We start from the raw sequence: 12664 nt of genomic DNA on the forward strand, positions 1-12664 counted from the left end.
TCAACTTCTCAACCTGAACAACTTAGGCGATCAGAAAGAGAGCGAAGACCAACTAAAAAGTGGCTTGACTATGCAAAAGAAGAGAGTGCAAAAAAGGAAAGAAAGTTTATGCTAACTTATGTAAACTTCAAAGCTGAGGTTCAGTACATTAGGAGCAAACTCAAAGAAGAATGTGACGAAGAGAATCGTGTAAATATGATAACTACGAGGTCTGTCCGTAGAGTATAGGTCCTTTTTATTTTTTTCAAAAACTACATGGATTTCCTTCATATGTTTTTACGTCAGACATGCTTGAACCCTCGTGCGCATGCGTGAGTTTTTCCACGCCTGTCAGTGACGTCATTCGCCTGTGAGCACTCCTTGTGGGAGGAGTCGTCCAGCCCCTCATCGGAATTCCTTTGTCTGAGAAGTTGCTGAGAGACTGGCGCTTTGTTTGATCAAAATCTTTTCTAAACCTGTGAGACACATCGAAGTGGACATGGTTCGAAAAATTAAGCTGGTTTTCAGTGAAAATTTTAACAGCTGATGAGAGATTTTGAGGTGATTCTGTCGCTTTAAGGACTTTTCACGGTGCGAGACGTCACGCAGCGCTCTCAGGCGGCGTCATCAGCCTGTTTCAAGCTTAAAACCTCCACATTTCAGGCTCTATTGATCCAGGACATCGTGAGAGAACAGAGAAGTTTCAGAAGAAGTCGGTTTCAGCATTTTATCTGGATATTCCACTGTTAAAGGAGATTTTTTTAATGAAAGACGTGCGGGCGGATTGCAGCGTCGGCTCGCAGCCGCTGCAACGCTCCGCCACAGGAAAAACACCTCTGTTGGAAGCCTTGAGGACAAGTTGGAACATCTCCAGCTGATAAACAATTTCTCATATACTCACTCCACTGAAAGCCATCAAAAGCCAACTGGATTTTAACAAATGGTTATCAACACGGAGGTGTTTTTCCTGTGCCGCCGCGCTGCGTCAGCTGCGTCCCGACGCGCGGACCCGTCCGCACGTCTTTCATTAAAAAAATCTCCTTTAACAGTGGAATATCCGGATAAAATGCTGAAACTGACTTCTTCTGAAACTTCTCTGTTCTCTCACGACGTCCTGGATCAATAGAGCCTGAAATGTGAAGGTTTTCAGCTTGAAACAGGCTGATGACGCTGCCTGAGAGCGCTGCACGACGTCTCGCACCGTGAAAAGTCCTTAAAGCGACAGAATCACCTTAAAATCTCTCATCAGCTGTTAAAATTTTCACTGAAAACCAGCTTAATTTTTCGAACCATGTCCACTTCGATGTGTCTCACAGGTTTAGAAAAAATTTTGATCAAACAAAGCGCCAGCCTCTCAGCAACTTCTCAGACAAAGGAATTCCGACGAGGGGCTGGACGACTCCTCCCACAAGGAGTGCTCACAGGCGAATGACGTCACCGACAGGCATGGAAAAACTCACGCATGCGCACGAGGGTGCAAGCATGTCTGACGTAAAAACATATGAATGAAATCCATATAGTTTTTGAAAAAAATAAAAAGGACCTATACTTTACGGACAGCCCTCGTACTTTGGAAGAATATGAGTCACACCTAAAGCAAGGGTATGAAAGTTTACGTGCATTGACCACACCAAGCCAAGACATAAGACGGCAAATGGATAGCTGTACCTCAGTAACTAAAGAAGTAGTTGCTTTGTTGAAAATGCGCTGCTCAGAAGTAGGCAAAGAGTTTGATGCTGCCACAGTGAAGGAATCGCTCTTTAAATTACTTCAGAGAGAAGATGCAAGATCAATATATGGGTCCACTGTATCAAGGGTAGGCGTGGATAGTGTAGCAGGAAGTCAGGTGTCAATAAAGAAAGCAGAAGCAGCAGCACGCTTAGCATCAAAATGTGCCGAAATAAACAGAGAGAGTGAAATAGCTGCACAAAGAAAAGAAGTGTTTGCTCAGCAAGAAAAATTGAAAATGCTCAAACACCAAAGGGATCTGGAAGCTATGCAAGCTGAATATGATGTGTATGTGGAGGAGGAAACGAAAATGAATGCTGAAATAGGAGAAAAAAAAGAAATAAATCTGCCTCCAAGTCAGCCCCGAACTCAGTATAACACAGCTCTATATGCTTAGATTCCCCAGGGCACATCAGTCCTTGAAGCGACACTAGTGCAAGCCTTCAAAGAATCTCTGATGATGACAAGACTTCCGGCACCTGAGCCATCTGTGTTTACTGGTGATCCTCTCAAATTCACTGAATGGCGGACCAGCTTTAAAGCCTTGATAGAAACTACTTGTACTAGCCCAGCACATAGACTGTTTTATCTTAGAAAATACATAAGCGGAGATGCGCTGTCTGTCTTGGAAGGAACCTTTTACCGAAGTAATGAAGAAGCATATACACAAGCCTGGGATGCATTGAACAAGCGCTATGACCACCCATTCATAGTGCAAAGAGCCTTTCGGGGTAAACTTGATAGCTGGCCCAAGATAGGACCAAAAGAGCCACTAAAATTAAGAGAGTTCAGTGATTTTCTTGTGTCATGCAAAAATGCAATGCCTCACATATTGGGTCTTAAAGTTCTGGATGATTGTGAGGAAAATCAGAAGCTACTTCAGAAACTTCCTGACTGGGCAACAGCTCGATGGAATCGACTTGTCACCAAGGAATTGGATGATGGCAAGCCATATCCAAGTTTTGAAGAGTTCTCAGACTTCTTGGCAGAGGAGGCACGCATTGCCTGCAACCCGGTCTCCTCACTTCATGCTTTGAAAAAGACAGAAGAGAAAGCAGGCATAGAAGCGAAACGCATCAAAGCCAGAACCCTAGTGACAACAACAAAGGTTGCTCAAGGGAAAAGTCACACAGCTAAGGATTCAGGTGAATCAGCTGGCTCGACATCTAATCCATCTGCTGCTCAAACAAAGAAGCAAATAAAATGCATATGCTGTCAGCAGAACCACTTCATTTACAAATGCGAAAAATTTTCTGCTCTGACTCTTGAAGAGAAGAAAGCATTTGTCAAAACCAACAATATGTGCTTCGCTTGCTTGAGAGTTGGTCCATGTTGCAAAGGATTGTCGGAAAAAGGCTACTTGCAATGTTTGTAGAAAGAGCCTTCCAACTCCGCTTCATGACGAACCGGCTCAAGAGGATAAGCCTGAAGCCAACCAACAGAGAGACAGTTCCTCTACTGCTTTGTGTAGTATATGTTGTGAAAGTGTAGGAACACGGACCCACAACAGGGGGCGCAAATGAACGGACAATGGAGAAAGTCAAATAACAAAGCTTTACTGTTGTGAATACGCACAACAAACACAACCGATTACAATTGTGGTTATAACCAATTCCAATGGTGTCGTGTGGGCAGGCTCGACGATAGGAGACGTCTGTCCGAGTCGAACCGGAACCACCCGATTTTCTCCGCCACCGGACCCCGGGAATACTGGAGCCGCCAAGTCCCGAACTCCCAGGTGGCCACTGCCTCCGCTCGTCGGATCCAGTACTGCTGGCGAGGAACGGAAACAGTCAGATGTGGGTGCGGCTGCACCCAGCAACACGCAGGGTGGAAACACCACCTCCACCTCTAATCAACAACAACACTGTAGTGCAGGAATGCAAGTACTTATCCCAAAATACAGTCTCCTGCTGTTCTTCTCTCTTTCTGTGCAAAGGCAAAAGTTTTCAATGGTTAGAAGACAATTCGTGGGCTGGATACGTTACCTCCTTGGTAGAGCGGTATCTCGGCAATGAGGTGGAGATGCCGTCCAGCTGATATACCCTTCCGCTGATGGATGTCAGCTGTTTTGGTTGATGGGTGACAGCTGTCACCTTGGCTGCTCCTGTGAGGCGGCAGCGCCCTCTGGTGCCTGGAGCCCGCACTCCAGGCAGGGCGCCCTCTGGTGGTGGTGGGTCAGCAGTACCTCCTCTTCAGCGGCCCACACAACAGTATAAACATGACCAATGCTGACCGCACATCAATGATAGTCCCGGTGTGGCTGTCTAGTGTTGTCAAGAATAGCCCAGAGATCTTGGTGTATGCTCTGTTAGATACACAAAGTAGCAATACATTTGTTGCTGAAGATGTGTGTGAAAGACTTGAGGCACACACTGAACCTGTCAAGCTCAAGTTGTCAACAATGACTGACAGGTCAATAGTGAATTGTCACAGAGCCAGTGGGTTAAAGGTCAGAGGATACAATTCTGAAGAATGCATTGAACTACCACCAGCTTACACTCGAGAAGATATCCCGTTGGAGAAGACCAGCATTCCAACTCAGGAAACAGCCAAAGGATGGACACACTTGCTTAGCATAGCTGACAAGATGCCAGACTTGCTAGACTGTCCTGCTGGACTGCTAATAGGCTACGACTGTGTCACAGCTCTAAAACCAAAAGAAGTTGTATCTGAAGCCGAGCATGAGCCATATGCAGTGAAAACAGACCTCGGGTGGAGCGTAGTTGGTGCCAAAACGCCTACTACTGGTGAAGGAACAAATGCTGGATTCTGCTATCGCATCTCTGTAAAAGAAATTCCACCTATTACACCTGCATGTGCGATTAAGGCTCTTGAGAGAGATTTTCAGGATACAAATCCTACAGATGGAACAATCTCTCAAGAAGATATTCAGTTCTTACAAATTCTGAATGAGGGAATTCATCATAATGAGAATGGTCATCTGGAGATGCCTCTGCCTTTTAGAGAGCGCCCACAGCTGCCTAACAACAAACATCTTGCCACAGTTAGGCTGAAACATCTAAAAGGGAAGATGGATAAAAATCCCAAATACAAGGAGGACTATGTTCAGTTCATGGTCAATGTTTTCAAGGATGGTGATGCAGAGGAAGTGTGTGCAACACCAAAGGACGGGAATATCTGGTACATCCCACACCATGGGGTGTATCACCCGTGAAAGCCAGAGAAGATAAGAGTTGTCTTTGACTGTTCTGCCAAATATGAAGGCACCTCGTTAAATGATCACCTCCTCACAGGACCTGATTTAACCAATGCCTTGACGGGGGTGCTGTGTCGGTTCCGACAGTATCCAGTTGCAATCAACTGCGATGTTGAGAAAATGTTCCACCGCTTTCATGTTACTCCAAAAGATCGGGATTTCATGAGGTTCCTGTGGTGGGAGAATGGGAACACAACGAGTGAACCCAAAGAATACCGCATGAGGGTGCACATATTTGGCGCGGCATCATCGCCAGGATGCGCGAATTACGGCATGAAATACCTCGCCACCAAATATGAGAGTAAGTACCCCATGGCAGCAAGCTTCATCCGGAGAAACTTTTATGTGAATGATGGACTTGTCAGTCTGGATACAGTTGAAAAGGCCAAGCAACTTGTCCATGAAGCAAGAGAAGTCTGTCAGAAGGGACAACTGCGACTGCACAAGTTTGTTTGCAATAACAGAGCTGTCTTGAAGACCATTCCAGAGAGTGAGCATGCTGTAGAAGTCAGAGAGTGCTAGGAGTGAAGTGGAACATAGAAATGGATGTCTTCTCATTCAATGTGGTCCAACAAGAAAGAACCGCCACTCAACGAGGCATCTTATCCACAGTCGCCAGCATATATGATCCGTTAGGATTTCTGGCCCCCTACATCTTGACTGGGAAAAGAATCTTGCAAGAAATGTGCAAGCGAGGTGTAGGCTGGGATGAGCCTGTCCCACCAGAACTAAGGCCAAAGTGGGAGACATGGCTTGATGATCTGTACAACTTTCAAAACATTCAAATACCAAGGTGCTTTGTTCCCAACAATCTTGGCACGATTCAGAAGATCGAGCTCCATCACTTTTCTGATGCCAGTAATGATGGCTATGGGCAGTGCTCGTATATCAGGATCGTAGCTGAAGAACGAGTGCATTGCACTTTAGTTATGGCCAAGGCTAGGGTAGCACCCATGAAGTTTGTCAGTATCCCACGTCTGGAGCTCACCACTGCCACAATCTCTGCAGCTGTAAGCAAGATTCTCAGAGAAGAGCTGGACCTGAGGATAGATGAAGAGTACTTTTGGACGGATTCACAAGTGGTACTGGGGTACACCAAGAACGATGCCCGTCGCTTTCATGTTTTTGTAGCGAATCGGATCCAGAAAATCAGAGATGCTACTGACCCCAATCAATGGTTTTACATTGAAACAAGTCAAAACCCGGCAGACCATGCATCTAGAGGACTCAAGGTGGCAGATCTAATGGCATCAGATTGGCTAAGAGGACCCAAGTTCTTATGGGAACAGGAAATTGTGACTAACCCAACAACCCCAGAGCTTCTCATAGGTGACCCAGAGGACAAAGTCCTGAAAACTGATGTTATGAGAGAAGATGACCTCCTGAAAAGGTTGGCAAGATTTTCAGACTGGGTCACATGCCTCAACGTCATTGCTCGCATTCAGAGGCTGGCTCATAAGGACATATCTGGGACTGTTACTGTAGAGGAGTGAAAGAAAGCAGCTCTCGTGCTGATCAAGGCGGCACAAAAAGATACATTTGGAGAAGAGCTCAAACTGCTTAGCCAATCACAAAAACTCAGGAAAACTCATAAAATGTATGAGCTTAGCCCATTCCTTGAGGACGGGGTGCTCAGAGTTGGTGGCAGGTTAAGAAGGTCATCAGCTTTGCTGGAGTTCAAACATCCCGTAATACTCCCGAAAGAAGGCATTGTAACACAACTGATACTTGACCACTGCCATAAAAGAACACAGCACCAAGGCCGAGGGCAAACACTAAACGAATTCAGAGCCAATGGATACGGGATAATGGGTGCCAGTAAAGTGGTGGCCAAGCACATCAAGAGTTGTGTGAAATGTAGGAGGATGCGGGGACGAACTGAAGAACAGCGCATGGCTGACTTGCCTGTTGATCGAATAGAGCCATCTCCTCCTTTGTCATACACAGGCATCGACTGTTTTGGCCCTTTCTACACAAAGCAAGGTAGAAAAGAGTACAAGAGGTATGGGCTGTTGTTAACATGTCTAAGCTCCCGGGCCATCCATATCGAGATGCTTGAAGATCTGACAACCGATGCATTTCTAAATGCATTGAGATGCTTCATAGCAATCAGAGGAACAGTCAGACAAATAAGATCTGACCAAGGTACGAATTTCATAGGAGCAAAGAATGAGTTGGGAAAGTGCTTGATGGAACTTGATAAGGAAAGGATCGCGACCTATCTAGGAAGAAAGGAATGTGACTTTCTCATGAATGTTCCCGAAGCCAGTCACATGGGAGGCATATGGGAGTGTCAGATATGGACGATCAGGAGCGTGATGAACTCTGTCCTTGCTCAGGCTAAGGGACGACTGGATGACTCCTCATTAAGAACGTTCTTCTATGAGGCCATGTCTATAGTCAACAGTCGCCCGCTGACAACAAACACCCTCGCTGATCCCAAAAGTGCTGAACCCTTGACACCCAATCACTTGCTTACTTTGAAGCCTACGGTACTCCTTCCACCTCCTGGAAAGTTCATTCAAGAAGATCTGTATGCAAGAAAAAGATGGCGCAAAGTGCAGTATCTCTCAGAACAGTTCTGGAGCAGGTGGCGCAGAGAATACTTAACATCAGCCTTCGTCAGCAGTGGCATACAATCAGACGAAACGTGCAGGTTGGAGATGTAGTCATTGTTAAGGATGAAAACACTCCTAGAAATGAGTGGTCACTAGCTAAAGTTGTTGAGGCTAAGGAAGATGATGATGGTCTCATGCGAAAGGTAAAAATACAGGTCGGCCAAAATAAGTTAGGACCAAAAGGTAAGCGTTTAACACAACCTTCATTTCTTGAGCGTCCAGTCCAGAAATTAGTTGTGTTAGTTGAACATTATTCAAAATAGCTCAGCATTCACATAAAAATGAAAGGTCAGTTATTTAATACAACAGCCATTGATGGAAACTGAGTAAAGGTTGAGTTTGAAGTTATTAGAAAATTACAAGTTTATTTCTTTGAATATGGTGAAAGTAAACCTTTGTAATTTTGGTGGCAGTGTAGCGAACACAGTAACATAAGCTTTTTTCTTTGTGAATTTATTTATTTTATCTTTAATATCCATTTTATATTTTGTATATTTTTTGATTATTTTGTGCATACTTTGGGAAAATTGTTTGATTAATAACGTCACCTGATTACGTCAGCAGTTAGGTCATCACTTGGTCACGTGATACACTTGATGGAGAAATGTGAGTTTCGTTTTAATAGTCAGTCAGTGTGTGCAAGCGGTATATGCAAAGACAAAAGACTGAAATATGAAGAAATGGACTTCTAGCAACTCCTAACCTTCTGGTTGGAGGCGCACACGGTATGGACATTTGAGTGACATATTCTTGTATTGTATGTGTGTAAATTATGGGGTTTTTTTTTGAGAGCATTGACATTTTATGTAATAAGTGTCAGTTAAGCAATTCATAGATAGGACCATGACGGTTTCACTGATGTGTATTTGTCACCGTTTATTTATTTCAGTGTTCACGGTGGTCTTGGGCGTTTGTGAGACAGAAAATTCCTGTAATAAACCGTTTGAACCATCAGTTGGAGCGTGGCACTTTCATCAACCAGTTAAGAAAAGTTGGGAGCAGCTATAGACTACATTAGGGGTGGCACAAAGCTGTGTCATTAAAATAAAGCCATGAATTACCTTTCTAGAGTTTTATTGCCATAGTAACAAGATACTGTGAACACATGTATTTTTGCTTATGACATGGAGGTTATGTTGTCATTGTCGTTCACCTGTCTGGCTGTTAGTTTGTTTATCTCCAAAGGACATGAACAGATTTCAGTGAAATTTGGTGGGGAGCTAGGTCTTGGGTCTGATTAAATGTTGGATCTGGATCAAGGTGTGGTTCTCACCTTTAACCTTTGTGCTTTATTTTTTTAATCATGATTCCTTGGATCCTGATTCAAAGATCAAAGCAAAACAAACATCAACTAAAAAACATTTGCTTAGTTCAGTGATCCAGATAAAAAGATCAGTGATCATAATCAAGTATAAGCAGTAAGGATCAAAGATAATAATCAAAGAGCCACATTCAGGATCACAGATCACTGATAACTGTCAGTGATCAGGATCAAATAACATGATCAGATGTCACCATCAAAGACGAGTGATATGTAATATTTGCAGGAAATGGGATAAAATTTTAGTTCTAGTTCAATGTGTGGTTCTTGCCTTTGACATTTGTGGATTTTTTTATCGTGATTCCTTTGATCCTGATTAGAAGATCAAAGCAAACAGCAACAACAAAAAAACAAAAAAAAAACAAAAACATATCCTCCTTGGTGAGGTTGCTTTGTACTTGACCCTGCTTTTAATATTTGATCTCTGATCAGGATTGCTTATCTCAGTGATCAAGCTAAATATTAACCCTCTGGGGTCCGAGGGCATTTTTTGGACAGTTCACTCGCCTGGCATAAATGTTTTATTATTGCTGTTAACAGTTCTCCCTGCATCCCACTATCAAGTTTTATGTCTCTTTTTTTTCAGGACAACCTGTACTTTCAGAATATATATGCCATAGTGGTGTTTTATAAGTGTAATAAAAGTTTACAATCAGAAATAAGAAAGGAAAAAGTAAAGTGGAAAATAATTTTCCATACATTTATTCAAAACACACAGTAAACTATAATAAACAGCTGTTTTGACACTTTATAAAGGTAATTTGGGCTCTTGTATGAAAGACTGTACAACAAAAAGGTTCAAACAATAAACACAAATGCACATTATGAACAATATATACAAAATGGTTTATGCGTTTTGTCTTCATCTCAAAGCCATTTCTGTCTGCTATTACACAAAGGTCACATCACAACCTTCTACTTCTACTGTGTTTTGGAGTGTTCTGTGCTGCTCTGAAAGCAGCTTTGACACTTTGGCCCATTTACACTCTGAGGAGCGGCCCCTCCCCCCTCGCTCCATTGATATGGTAAACAGTGCTTTACGCCGGAGCGAGAAAGCTTGCCACAGGCTTATCCAATAACATTCACAGGTAATGAGGAGTGGAGCATCTCTGAATCTCACACACTCTTGTGTTTGAGCATGTGAGATTGTCATCAGAGGCCCTCCGTCTGCTCACTTTCACTGAGCACTGTGTGTAATGGCGCAAGGCGCATTGGAGCAAGCAGCCAGATGGCTATTAAAACAGGCCAACTCATAACACATCAGTCCTAAAAATGATCTTTGGTTTATCACGTGAGGTGAATCTGCCCTACGACTGGATTTTGGAAAACCATGTGATGGTGAACCAATTCCAATTGGACACTCACATTGTGCACGTCATCACATAGCTTCTATGAGGAGTACAAAGATGGCCGATGGCTGGCTTGAAAGTCCGCGGAGTTAACTTTTCAGCAAAAAAAAAGTAAGTTTCTATCTCATATCATTAAAAAGTTATTTATAATTTAGTAAAGCTTGGTCTCAGCTGTCGTATACGATGGCGTCGGCCCCATAGGGTTACGTGATCACAATCAAAGTCATAATCAATTGGGATCAAAGATCAGGATCAATGTTCTACCAGAATCAAAAGTCATTGATCAGGTTTAAATGTCAGCAATCAGGATCAAAGATCATGATCAAATATCACCATCAAAGATGAGTGATAATGATCAAAGATCAGGATCACAGGTCAACTTTATGTAGCCATTATAGACCATAACACTGATGGAATCAATAATTCAGATTAATCATGAACAAAAGTGAGCAATTTGGTCCAGTCAAAGATCATCAATTGGCATCTATGAATGCAGAGAAATTTTCAAAATAATAACTGTGCTGCAAGACCAAGGAATTTAAAAGGAGAACAGAGGTGTAAACAATGGATTGTACTTGGCAGTAGGTGGAATCTGTAAGTTCTCCTTGTGGCTAGCAGTTGAGGAGGGAGCCAGAGCAGTGGCAAAGGTCCTAAGTTAGCTGAGGTCAACAAAAGCACACTTTTTGTGTACTTAAGTAGAACTTCCACTTCTTCCATTTTACAACAGTTGTTTTTTTGTGTGTGTTTTTTGTGCCCTTGCTGTAGAATATTCGCTTCCATTTCCTCCTTCCTGCTCTTTGTTTGACCAACTGTTGGAAGCTCATTCATGTTGCACTGGCATCTGCATCTGTGTGAATTAAAACCAGACTAACATGCCTGACCTTAGTCGCTCATCAAACCTATTATCACAGGAAAATAAAATGTTGAAGCTATTTTTAGGCTATCCATAGAACACAATGGACATGATCTTGATGATTGTGGTGCACGATTTAAAGCGCACAGCACAACTGCAATTGAAGCATGTCCAGCTCCACACTGGTATTTACATATTATTAGCACAAAGTAGGGTGCAGGGTGAAAAGTTTTTATATTTTGTTATTTAGTTTGTCATGGGGATCTTTTTGGCACAATATTAACTAAATAATTACTGTAATCTGTCCTTCCCATTATGACACAGGTGTACCAGCAGCTGGTGCATTGTTACTAAGATGACTGAATCATCTTTTCCCATTTACGAGGTCTATTAGAAAAGTATCCGACCTTATTATTTTTTTCAAAAACCATATGGATTTGAATCACGTGTGATTACATCAGACATGCTTGAACCCTCGTGGGCATGCGAGAGTTTTTTCACGCCTGTCGGTTACGTCATTCGCCTGTGGGCAGTCTTTGAGTGAGGAGTCGTCCACCCGCTCGTCGATTTTTTTCATTGTTTAGGAATGGCTCAGAGACTGTTGCTTTGTTTGATAAAAATTTTTTCAAAACTGTAAGCCACAACTGAGTGGACACCATTCAATAAATTCAGCTGGTTTTCGGTAAAAATTTTAACGGCTGATGAGAGATTTTGGTCTGGTAGTGTCGCTTTAAGGACGGTCCACGGCACCTGACGGCGATCTGCGCTTCGAGGCGGCAGCGTCTCGCCGTTTCAAGTTGAAAACTTCCACATTTCAGGCTCTGTTGACGCAGTAAGTCGTCAGAGAACAGAGAACTTTCAGAAGAAGTCGGCGTGAGGAGTTTATTCGGACATTCCATTGTTAACGGTCATTTTGTAATGAAAGAACGTGCGGGCAGAGTCGCATGTCGGGCTGGACCCGACCGCGGGGGGTCGCGGCAGGAAAAACACCTCCGTTGGAAATCTTAACGGGCAAGTTGGAACATGCCCAAGCTGTTAAACAATTTCTCAGTTACTCACTTGTTGAAAGCCATTAAAAGCCGCCTGAATTCTACAAATGGTTTTCAACACGGAGGTGTTTTTCCTGTCGCGGCGCACACAGATTTGCCGAGTCGTCACGGAAACGACTCGGCGAATTTGCGCGTACGTCTTTCATTAAAAAAATGTCCTTAAACAGTGGAATGTCTGCATAAATTCCTCATGCCGGCCTCTTCTGAATCTTCTCTGTTCTCTCACGATGTCCTGGGTGAATTAAGCCTTAAATTAGGATGTTTTCAGCTCGAAACAGGCCGACGACAGCGCCTGGAAGCGCTGCAGGACGTCCCGCTCCGTGGGAAGTCCTTACACCGACAGAAACACCCCATAATCTCTCATCAGCCGTTAAACTTTTCACAGAAAACCAGCTTAATTTCTGGAATAGTGTCCACTCGGATATTCCTCACAGGTCCAGAAAAAATTTTGATAAAGCAACGCGCGCCGTCTCGAGCAGCGTGTGAAACAAAGGAATTCAGCCGAGAGGGCGGGACCACATCTCACTCAAGGCCTGCCCACAGGGAA

At 43.4% G+C, this 12664-nt stretch overlaps 1 protein-coding gene across 1 annotated transcript in view; it reads left to right on the forward strand.

Annotated features, from left to right (window-relative positions):
* Positions 1-12664, forward strand: part of LOC117526335 (MAM domain-containing glycosylphosphatidylinositol anchor protein 1) — a 1010161-nt gene that overhangs the window by 52451 nt on the left and 945046 nt on the right. The window lies entirely within an intron of this gene.

The sequence above is a fragment of the Thalassophryne amazonica genome, chromosome 2 (genome assembly GCF_902500255.1).
Source record: "Thalassophryne amazonica chromosome 2, fThaAma1.1, whole genome shotgun sequence".
In the NCBI taxonomy this organism is placed as follows: Eukaryota; Metazoa; Chordata; class Actinopteri; order Batrachoidiformes; family Batrachoididae; genus Thalassophryne; species Thalassophryne amazonica.